The sequence below is a fragment of the Arachis hypogaea genome, chromosome 11, assembly GCF_003086295.3.
Source record: "Arachis hypogaea cultivar Tifrunner chromosome 11, arahy.Tifrunner.gnm2.J5K5, whole genome shotgun sequence".
Lineage (NCBI taxonomy): Eukaryota > Viridiplantae > Streptophyta > Magnoliopsida > Fabales > Fabaceae > Arachis > Arachis hypogaea.
In genome coordinates this window covers 50752502-50764361 of record NC_092046.1, presented here as the reverse complement: position 1 = coordinate 50764361, position 11860 = coordinate 50752502, and the positions used below count along the sequence as shown (strand labels likewise).

The 11860-nt window shown below is 40.2% G+C and overlaps 1 non-coding gene across 1 annotated transcript; it reads right to left on the bottom strand.

Annotated features, from left to right (window-relative positions):
• Positions 1 to 363: 363 nt before the first annotated feature.
• LOC112724888 (small nucleolar RNA R71) lies at positions 364 to 471 on the bottom strand. The gene has a single exon (XR_003164028.1). It is a non-coding gene; the product is annotated as a small nucleolar RNA R71 (small nucleolar RNA).
• Positions 472 to 11860: the final 11389 nt, after the last annotated feature.

The window sequence follows — 11860 nt, the reverse complement described above, 5'->3', positions numbered from 1 at the left end:
ATGCTTGGTGACTTTACTGCACCTAATTCCAATTTACATGGAAGAAGCATCTCCATCCCTACCATTGGAGCAAACAATTTTGAGCTGAAACCTCAATTAGTTTCTCTGATGCAGCAGAACTGCAAGTTCCATGGACTTTCATCTGAAGATCCTTTTCAGTTCTTAACTGAATTCTTGCAGATCTATAATACTGTTAAGACTAATGGAGTAGATCTTGAAGTCTACAGGCTCATGCTTTTCTCTTTTGCTGTAAGAGACAGAGCTAGAGTATGGTTGGACTCTCAACCCAAGGATAGCCTGAACTCTTGGGATAAGCTGGTCAAGGCTTTCTTAGCCAAGTTCTTTCCTCCTCAAAAGCTGAGTAAGCTTAGAGTGGATGTTCAAACCTTCAGACAGAAAGAAGGTGAATCCCTCTATGAAGCTTGGGAGAGATATAAGCAACTGACCAAAAAGTGTCCTTCTGACATGCTTTCAGAATGGACCATCCTGGATATATTCTATGATGGTCTGTCTAAATTAGCTAAGATGTCATTGGATACTTCTGCAGGTGGATCCATTCACCTAAAGAAAATGCCTGCAGAAGCTCAAGAACTCATTGACATGGTTGCTAATAACCAGTTCATGTACACTTCTGAGAGGAATCCTGTGAGCAATGGGACGCCTCAGAAGAAAGGAGTTCTTGAAATTGATACTCTGAATGCCATATTGGCTCAGAATAAAATATTGACTCAGCAAGTCAATATGATTTCTCAGAGTCTGAATGGAATGCAAGCTGCATCCAACAGTACTCAAGAGGCATCTTCTGGAGGATTCCATTGAACCTCCTTATGCCATTCATTAGCTCTAATGAGTATTTCTCTTCTGAAGAGAATGAGGATGTTACTAAGGAGCAAGTTACCAAGTACCTTGGTGCAATCATGAAGCTGAATGCCAAATTATTTGGTATTGAGACTTGGGAAGATGAACCTCCCTTGTTCACCAATGAACTAAGTGATCTGGATCAACTGACATTACCTCAGAAGAAACAGGATCCTGGAAAGTTCCTAATACCTTGTACCATAGGCACCATGATCTTTGAAAAGGGTCTGTGTGACCTTGGTTCAGGGATAAACCTCATGCCCCTCTCTGTAATAGAGAAAATGGGAATCTTTAGGGTGCAAGCTGCTAAAATCTCATTAGAGATGGCAAACAATTCAAGAAAATAGGCTTATCGACAAGTAGAGGATGTACTAGTAAAGGTTGAAGGCCTTTACATCCCTGCTGATTTCATAGTCCTAGATACTAGGAAGGATGAGGATGAATCCATCATCCTCGGAAGACCCTTCCCAGCCACAGCAAGAGCTGTGATTGATGTTGACAGAGGCGAACTAGTCCTTCAATTGAATGAGGACTCCCTTGTGTTTAAAGCTCAAGGTCATCCTTCTGTAAATATGGAAAAGAGGCACAATAAGCTTCTCTCAAAACAGAGTCAACCAGAGCCCCCACAATCAAACTCTAAGTTTGGTGTTGGGAGGCTACAACCAAACTCTAAGTTTGGTGTTGAACTCCCATATCCAAACTCTAAGTTTGGTGTTGGGGAGTCTCAACAATGCTCTGAACATCTGTGAGGCTCTATGAGAGCCCACTGTCAAGCTATTGACATTAAAGAAGCGCTTGTTGGGAGGCAACCCAATTTTTATTTATCTAATTTTATTTTTTTTGTTATTTCATGTTTTATTAGGTTCATGATCATGTGGAGTCACAAAATAAATATAAAAATTGAAAACGGAATCAAAAACAACAGAAGAAAAATCACACCCTGGAGGAGGATCTTACTGGTGTTTAAACGTCAGTAAGGAGCATCTGGCTGGCGTTCAACGCCAGAACAGAGCATGGATCTGGCGTTGAATGCCAGAAACAAGAAGCATCCTGGCATCCAGACGCCAGAAATGCGCAGTGAAGAAGAGCTGGCGCTGAACGCCAGAAACAAGCATCTGGCTGGCGTTCAACGCCAGAAATATGCTGCATCTGGGCGTTGAACGCCCAGAACAAGCATCAATTCGGCGTTTAAACGCCAGAATTGCATGCAAAGGCATTTTACATGCCTAATGGGTGCAGGGATGCAAATCCTTGACACCTCAGGATCTGTGGACCCCACAGGATCAACTCAGCATCTGTGGACCCAACAAGATCCCCACCTACCTCCACTCACTCTCTTCCCTCTTCTCAATGTTCATCCTCTCTTCCCAATAAACACCCTTCCCCAAAACTCTTCACCAATCAACTCAATCTCTCTTCCCTATCACCACTTCACCACTCACATCATCCACTCTTCCCCATAAACCTACCTCATAAACTCCACCTACCTTCCAAATTCAAAATCAATTTCCCACCCAAAACCCACCCTTATGGCCGAACCTTACCCCCCTCCCTTCCCTATATATAGCGCTCCATTCTTCCTCATTTTCACACAACACTACCCTCTCTTCTCTTCTTGGCCGAATACACCTCTCCCTCCTCTCCTCCATATTTTCTTCTTCTTCTTCATCCATTCTTTCTTCTCTTGCTCGAGGGTGAGCAATATTCTAAGTTTGGTGTGGTAAAAGTATAAGATTTTTGTTTTTCCATTACCATTGATGACACCCAAGACCAGAGAATCCTCTAGAAAAGGGAAAGAGAAGACAAAAGCTTCCACCTCCGAGTCATGGGAGATGGAAAGATTCATCTCCAAAGCTCATCAAGACCACTTCTATGATGTTGTGGCCAAGAAGAAGGTGATCCCCGAGGTCCCTTTCAAACTCAAGAGAAATGAGTATCCGGAGATCCGACATGAGATCCATAGAAGAGGTTGGGAAGTTCTAACAAACCCCATCCGACAAGTCGGAATTCTAATGGTTCAAGAGTTCTATGCTAATGCATGGATCACAAGGAACCATGATCAAAGTAAGAACCCAAACCCAAAGAATTATCTCACCATGGTTCGGGGGAATTACTTAGATTTTAGTCCGGAAAATGTAAGGTTAGCGTTCAACTTGCCAATGATGGAAGAGAACGCACGCCCCTACACAAGTAGAGTCAACTTTGATCAAAGGTTGGACCAAGTCCTCATGGACATATGTGTGGAAGGAGCTCAATGGAAGATTGACTCAAAAGGAAAACCGGTTCAACTGAGAAGACTGGACCTTAAGCCTGTAGCTAGAGGATGGTTGGAGTTCATTCAACGCTCAATCATTCCCACTAGCAACCGGTCTAAAGTTACTATAGACCGGGCCATCATGATCCATAGCATCATGATTGGAGAAGAGGTGGAGGTTCATGAGATTATACCTCAAGAACTCTACAAGGTGGCTGACAAGTCCTCCACTATGGCAAGGTTAGCTTTTCCTCACCTCATTTGCCATCTATGAAATTCGGCTGGGATTGACATAGAAGGAGACATTCCCATTGAGAAAGAGAAGCCCATCACTAAGAAAAGGATGGAGCAAACAAGAGAGCCCATTCATGGAGCTCAAGAGACGCATGAAACTCATCACCATGAGATCCCGGAGATGCCTCAAATGCATTTTCTTCCACAAAACTATTGGGAGCAAATCAACACCTCCCTAGGAGAATTAAGTTCCAACATGGGACAATTAAGGGTGGAACATCAAGAGCACTCCATCATCCTTCATGAAATTAGAGAAGATCAAAAAGCAATGAGGGAGGAGCAACAAAGACAAGGAAGAGACATAGAAGAGCTCAAGGACATCATTGGTTTCTCAAGAAGGAAACGCCACCATCACTAAGGTGGATTCATTCCTTGTTCTTAAATTCTCTGTTTTTCGTTTTCTTTATGTTAAGTGCTTATCCATGTTTGTGTCTTATTACATGATCATTAGTATTTAGTAACTATATATTAAAGTTATAAATGTCCTATGAATCCATCCCCTCTCTTAAATGAAAAAATGTTTTAATTCAAAAGAACAAGAAGTACATGAGTTTCGAATTTATCCTTGAACTTGGTTTAATTATATTGATGTGGTGACAATACTTTTTGTTTTCTGAATGAATGCTTGAACAGTGCATATGTCTTTTGAAGTTGTTGTTTAAGAATGTTAAATATGTTGGCTCTTGAAAGAATGATGACAAGGAGACATGTTATTTGATAATCTGAAAAATCATAAAAATGATTCTTGAAGCAAGAAAAAGCAGCAAAGAACAAAGCTTGCAGAAAAAAAAATATAGAAAAAAATGGCGAAAAAAAATAGAAAAAGAAAAAGCAAGCAGAAAAAGCCAAAAGCTCTTAAAACCAAGAGACAAGAGCACAAGGCCAGTAACCCTTAAAACCAAAAGGCAAGGGTAATAAAAAGGATCCCAAGGCTTTGAGCATCAGTGGATAGGAGGGCCTAAAGGAATAAAATCCTGGCCTAAGCGGCTAAACCAAGCTGTCCCTAACCATGTGCTTGTGGCGTGAAGGTGTCAAGTGAAAACTTGAGACTGAGCGGTTAAAGTCAAGGTCCAAAGCAAAAGAAGAGTGTGCTTAAGAACCCTGGACACCTCTAATTGGGGACTTTAGCAAAGCTGAGTCACAATCTGAAAAGGTTCACCCAATTATGTGTCTGTGGCATTTATGTATCCGGTGGTAATACTGGAAAACAAAGTGCTTAGGGCCACGACCAAGACTCATAAAGTAGCTGTGTTCAAGAATCAACATACTGAACTAGGAGAATCAATAACACTATTTGAACTCTGAGTTCCTATAGATGCCAATCATTCTAAACCTCAATGGATAAAGTGAGATGCCAAAACTATTCAAGAGGCAAAAAGCTACAAGTCCCGCTCATCTGATTGGAGCTATGTTTCATTGATAGTTTGGAATTTATAGTATATTCTCTTCTTTTTATCCTATTTGATTTTCATTTGCTTGGGGACAAGCAACAATTTAAGTTTGGTGTTGTGATGAGCGGATAATTTATACGCTTTTTGGCATTATTTTTAGTATGTTTTTAGTAGGATCTAGTTACTTTTAGGGATGTTTTTATTAGTTTTTATATTAAATTCACATTTCTGGACTTTACTATGAGTTTGTGTGTTTTTCTATGATTTCAGGAATTTTCTGGCTGAAATTGAGGGACTTGAGCAAAAATCAGATTCAGAGGTTGAAGAAGGACTGCTGATGCTGTTGGATTCTGACCTCCCTGCACTCAAAGTGGATTTTCTAGAGCTACAGAACTCAAAATGGCGCGCTTCCAATTGCGTTGGAAAGTAGACATCCAAGGCTTTCCAGAAATATATAATAGTCCAAACTGGCATTCAACTCCAAGAATGACCTCTCCACGTGGAAACTTCAAGCTCAGCCCAAACACACACCAAGTGGGCCCCAGAAGTGGATTTATGCATCAATTACTTACTTCTGTAAACCCTAGTAACTAGTTTAGTATAAATAGGACTTTTTACTATTGTATTAGACATCTTTGGTCTCAGTTTTAATCTATCGTTCATCTTAGGAGACTATTGATCACGTTTAGTGGGCTGGCCTCTCGGCCATGCCTGAACCTTTCACTTATGTATTTTCAACGGTAGAGTTTCTACACTCCATAGATTAAGGTGTGGAGCTCTGCTATTCCTCATGATTTAATGCAAAGTACTACTGTTTTATATTCAATTCAACTTATTTCGCTTCTAAGATATTCATTCGCACTTCAACATGAATGTGATGAACGTGACAATCATCATCATTCCCTATGAATGCGTGCCTGACAACCACTTCCGTTCTACCTTCGATTGAATGAATATCTCTTGGATCTCTTAGTCAGAATCTTCGTGGTATAAGCTAGATTGGTGGCGGCATTCATGAGAGTCCGGAAAGTCTAAACCTTGTCTGTGGTATTCCGAGTAGGACTCTGGGATTGAATGACTGTGACAAACTTCAAACTCGCGAGTGCTGGGCGTAGTGACAAACGCAAAAGGAGGGTGAATCCTATTCCAGTATGATCGAGAACCTCAGATGATTAGCCATGCTATGACAGAGCATTTGGACCATTTTCACAAGAGGATAGGAAGCAGCCATTGACCGCGGTGATGCCTCCAGATGATTAGCCATGCAGTGACAGTGCATCAGACCATTTTCACAGAGAGGATGAAAAGTAGCCATTGACAATGGTGATATCCTTACATAAAGCCAGCCATGGAAAGGAGTAGGACTGATTGGATGAAGACAGCGGGAAAGCAGAGATTAAGAGGAACGAAAGCATCTCTATACGCTTATCTGAAATTCTCACCAATGAAATACATAACTGTTTCTATCTTTATTTTCTATTTATTTATTATTAATTTTCGAAAATACTATAACCATTTGATATCCGCCTGACTGAGATTTACAAGGTGACCATAGCTTGCTTAAAGCCGACAATCTCCGTGGGATCGACCCTTACTCACGTAAGGTTTATTACTTGGACGACCCAGTGCACTTGCTGGTTAGTTGTATCGAAGTTGTGAATGAAAAATGATTTGCTAAGACGTGCGTACAGAGTTTTTGGCGCCGTTGCCTGAGATCAAAAACTTCGTGCACCAGTCGATCCCACGGAGATTGTCGGCTTGAAGCAAGCTATGGTCACCTTGTAAATCTCAGTCAGGCAGATTCAACTGATTTTATGAATTGGTAAGTAAAAAATAAATAAAATATAAAATAGGATAGTGGTACTTATGTAATTCATTGGTGAGAATTTCAGATAAGCGTATAGAGATACTTTCGTCCCTCTGAACCTCTGCTTTCCTGCTGTCTTCATCCAATCCTTCCTACTCCTTTCCATGGCAAGCTGTATGTTAGGCATCACCGTTGTCAATGGCCAACTGTCCTCTCAGTGAAAATGGTCCAATGTACTGTCACTGCATGACTAATCATCTGTCGATTCTCGATCATACTGGAATAGGATCCATTGATCCTTTTGCGTCTGTCACTACGCCCAGTACTCGCGAGTTTGAAGCTCGTCACAGTCATTCAATCCCTGAATCCTACTCGGAATACCACAGACAAGGTTTAGAGTTTCTGGATTCTCAAGAATGGTCGTCCATGGGTTCTAACTTATACCACGAAGACACTAATAACTTGGACTCGGTCCCCTGTATTAGATATCCAAGAGATATCCATTCAATCTAAGGTAGAACGGAAGTGGTTGTCAGGCACACGTTCATAAGTTGAGAATGATGATGACTGTCACGATCATCACATCCATCATATTGAAGTGCGAATGAATATCTTAGAAGCGGAATAAGTTGAATTGAATAGAAAAACAGTAGTACTTTGCATTAATCTTTGAGGAACAGCAGAGCTCCACACCTTAATCTATGGTGTGTAGAAACTCTACCGTTGAAAATACATAAGTGATAAATGTTCAGGCATGGCCGAATGGCCAGCCCTCACAAAAGTCTAAAGATCAAAAGATGATCCAAAGATGTAAATACAATAGTAAAAAGTCCTATTTATACTAAACTAGTTACTAGGGTTTACAGAAATGAGTAAATGATGCAGAAATTCACTTCTGGGGCCCACTTGGTGTGTGCTTGGGCTGAGCATTGATCTTTACACATGTAGAGGCTTCTCTTGGAGTTGAACGCCAGTTTGTAACCTGTTTCTGGCGTTTAACTCTACTTTGCAACCTGTTTCTGGCATTTAACTCCAGAATGCAGCATGGAACTGGCGTTGAACGCCAGTTTGCGTTGTCTAAACTTGGGCAAAGTATGGACTATTATATATTGCTGGAAAGCCCTGGATGTCTACTCTCCAACGCAATTGAGAGCGAGCCATTTGGAATTCCGTAGCTCTAGAAAATCCACTTTGAGTGCAGAGAGGTCAGAATCCAACAGCATCTGCAGTCCTTTTTCAGCCTGAATCAGATTTTTGCTCAGGTCCCTCAATTTCAACTAGAAATTACTTGAAATCACAGAAAAACACACAAACTCATAGTAAAGTCCAGAAATGTGATTTTTATTTAAAAACTAATAAAAATATACTAAAAACTAACTAAATCATACTAAAAAAATGTAAAAATAATGCCAAAAAGCGTATAAATTATCCGCTCATCAGCCATCCTGAAAAAGATAAAAATAGAGTACAACTCAGGAGAAACAGATAAAAATCACAGAAAGAAAAAGGTTATAATCAAACAATTAAAGTAAGAACCAATAAGATAAACAAACACTCAATTAAGGGAAAACATGTATAAAGCGGTTGAACGCTCAAAAGGAACTGCATTTTCCCAAAATCAAGCAACCCAAGTGACAAATGAAGGAATGGACAACACTTAAAGCATGGATATGACTTAGGTGTAACAATGCAAGTGAATTGACTTGAGAGAGAAATTGATTATTGCAGTTTTGCATTTGAAGTTTGAAGACTTAGCAAATATTAGCACAAAAGGCAATAACCAAAGCCATAATAAAAGCATGCACATATTCATGTTGAGAAGATAAGAAATGATCACATATACATAACTCCTTGTCCAAAGCAATACTTGGTTGAAGAACAGATTGCATTGCTCAAAAATATAAAGGAACAAGTGGCTCTGTATATGGTCATTGATGTTAAAAACACATGAATAAGCATTTAATCAATTCACTCAAAGAACAATGTATGTACTGCTGCAAATGGCACCAAACAGATTTCAAGATTTATGAGTTTAAGGCTAGTTTGGTGTTTGAAAAAAAAGAAATGAGTAGTCACTACACAATGCAGCAAACTAGCATGTTATATACTTGTGAATGCATCAAACAAAATAATGTCAGCTTGGTATTCTACACAGCTACAGATTTTGAGCTCAGTTTGATGTTTCAGCAAAAATAACACAAGGTACACAATAAAAATTAAAGCTCAGGCAGCATCAAAATCAACAAAAAGTTGCACAAGTATGAAATTAATAATGCAAAATGGAAAGAAAATTCAAAACCTATGCTGATCAGACACAGGAGTTGAATCAAAAATCCATTTAGGCATTATACCAAGCATGTTATGTGCATAAATGGAAAATAGCATTCTCAGTTTAATCAAAGCAGCATTCAAAATTCAATGTAGCAGTTATTCAACCTAGAAAAATCAGAAATAATCAGCCAGCATCCACATTCAGTCCAAAAAATAGAAGTCATCTAACCTAATGCCACCTAATTACTAAAACAAAGATTAAAAGCAGGTAAAGAAAGGAAATGCAACAAAACAGTAAGAAGTAAGTTACAAGAAAGAAAATGGAACCTGTAATGCAGAGGGAGAGAGAAGAAGAAATGGACGGAGAAGGAGGGTTGTGGCGGCGCAAAGGTCCACCGGACTAGGAGGCGCAAATGGAGGCTAGGCACTGGCTTGGGCTACTGTCGCGCAGAGACATGGGCTTCGCGCAGATAGAAGATAACGGGGGGGGGGGTGGAATGGAAATGGAGAAGAAGGAGAAGAAGGAAGAGAGAAAAGGGTCGGAGACGGTGGTCGCCAGAGGTGAAGTGGTCGGACGGGGGTTGTGGTTGGGTCGTGATTAGGATTGAGGGGCTGGGGTGATGGGGTTCAGAGAAGAAAAAGAAGGGAAAGGGTTGGGGTGTTTGGAGGAAACTAAAGCGCGACTCTCTCTCTCTGTTCGAATTAACGTTCAAAAAGTGACCTGTGTGGACGCACAAGCTCGTGTATGGATACACAGAAGGGAAAAAGAGATTGTGTTCACACGCACAAGGGGTGCGGGTGCTACAATAGAGGGTTGCTAAAAGAGTGTGCGCGCGCACATAGAGGTGCGGGCGCACAGGTAGTAGTTTTTTTTTAACAGGGTGATGTGTGCGGGTGCACTATGCAGTTGCACAGGGCAAAAGGAAGGGTGTTATACACACACACAAGGGGTGCGCGTGCTGTGAACAGAGGAAGTGTTTGGGAGTGTGCGTGCGCACATTGCTGTGCGTACGCACATGGATGGAAAAACAGGGGTAATGTGCGCGCGCACAAGGCTGTGCGGACGCACAGGACTCTGTTCCTGCAGCAAAAATTTCGCCTCTAAAGCATCAAACTTGATATCTAAAACAGGTTTTTAAGTCCCAAAATACCATAAAACCCCAAAAACACATTATTTCACTAAAATTACCCAACAAACTTCAAAATTCAACTAACCAAGCAAGCAACATAGCCAATTATTCAAGAAACAAAGCTAAAAGAGAGAAAGTTAGAAGGATATTACCATGGTGGGGTGTCTCCCACATAGCACTTTGGTTTAATGTCCTTAAGTTGGACTTGGTGAGGAGATCCTTGTTAGGGTGGCTTGTGTTTCCACTCCTCCTTGAATCTCCAACCAAGTTTGCTATTGATTTGACCTCTGGGGTCCCAAATGAATTGTACCAAACTCTTAAGAGACTTCAAGCTAGCAACTAAGATCCATAAGTGTTTATTCTTGAAATTGATACCCGGATCCCATACTTGAGTTCCTCTATCACCATTGGCATGCTTGTGCACTCCCCGAAATCCACTAAAGTTATTCTTGAACCATAATTGAGCTCCAAATGTTGATTCGGCTTCCTTGATGAACTTTCTATTTCCTTGCCAAATAACATTCTCCTCTCCACCATCCACTACTCTAAGAAAAGTTTGAAGTTGAAAATCCGTCTCCAAGACGGCATATTTATGCGGGCCTAGAAAGCTTGTCGGAGAAGTCTTCATCCGCTCAATTCGTTCTTGCACAACTATCTTTACTTCTTGGTGAATAGAATCTTTCTCAACCTCCTCTAAACCTTCCTCATCATCACTCAAGTAAAAAATTGGAGGTTGTGTGAAGTCCACATTAACATCTCCTTCCAAATCCAATAAGGGAGGCTCATGAAGGTCATTGGCGGAGTTGACCAAGTTGGATAAAAAATCTTGAATGATGGAATCCTCTTGATCATTTTCCCACAATTCTTCTTTTATCTCCTCTTGTGCTTCATGTTGTGACTTGATATCTTCTACTTAATTTTGTAATTCTTTGCTCATTCCACACTTTTCACTTGGTTATACACATTCATCCACTAGAATTTCTTAGTCATGGCATGAACGCAATGAAGCTAACCGGTCAAGAGTTTCCGCTACGGTAGACATGACTTGCTCTTGCTTCTTCCGGAACTCTTGTTATTCTTGAATGAACATGAAAAGTAGTTCTTGTGTGGCTTGATCCATATGTGAAGATGAAGATTGAGGTGATGAAGATTGACAATCAAACTCATGAGGGTAAGGGTCATGGCTTTTTATGCAGTGATGTGATGGTGTATAGAATTGGTGACTAGAAAGGTAAGTGTTTGGGTTCCATTGGGGTGCATTGTGGTAATGGTGTGAAAAATTCATAAAGAAAATATAAACAAAAACTTACTAACAAAAGCAAACAAACAACCAAAAAGTACTATTTACACTATTAACATATTCACAACAACCAAAAGATATAACACCAATTGCATTCCCCAGCAACGGCGCCAAAAACTTGATAGAGAGAACTAGTGTCGATCTAAAATTTCTCAAAATAAGATCACTTCATTGCAAGTATAGCTAAATAAACAACTAACTCTCAACATCAAAGTTTAGTATTTTCAATTCAAAACATATAAACCGAGAGTAATGAAATCTCGGGTCGTTCTTCCTAGGATGCAATTGGATATGCTATACTTTTGATCGTGGAGGCAAAAATGGGTTTTGCAAATCAAAGAACAAAAGATTAAAGGAACTAAGAAATCAAAGAACTAAGGAATGATCAAAATTATAATTGATGCAAGTAAAGAGAATATGAGATCAAAACTAGTGAAAATGCTATAAATGCAAAAAGAGCCTTGACTTGGGAATGAGAGTTTAAGGAATCCTATCATTGCCATAACCACAACTATGGTAATTATCATGAGTCAATCTTGCTTAGTTAACCCCAAA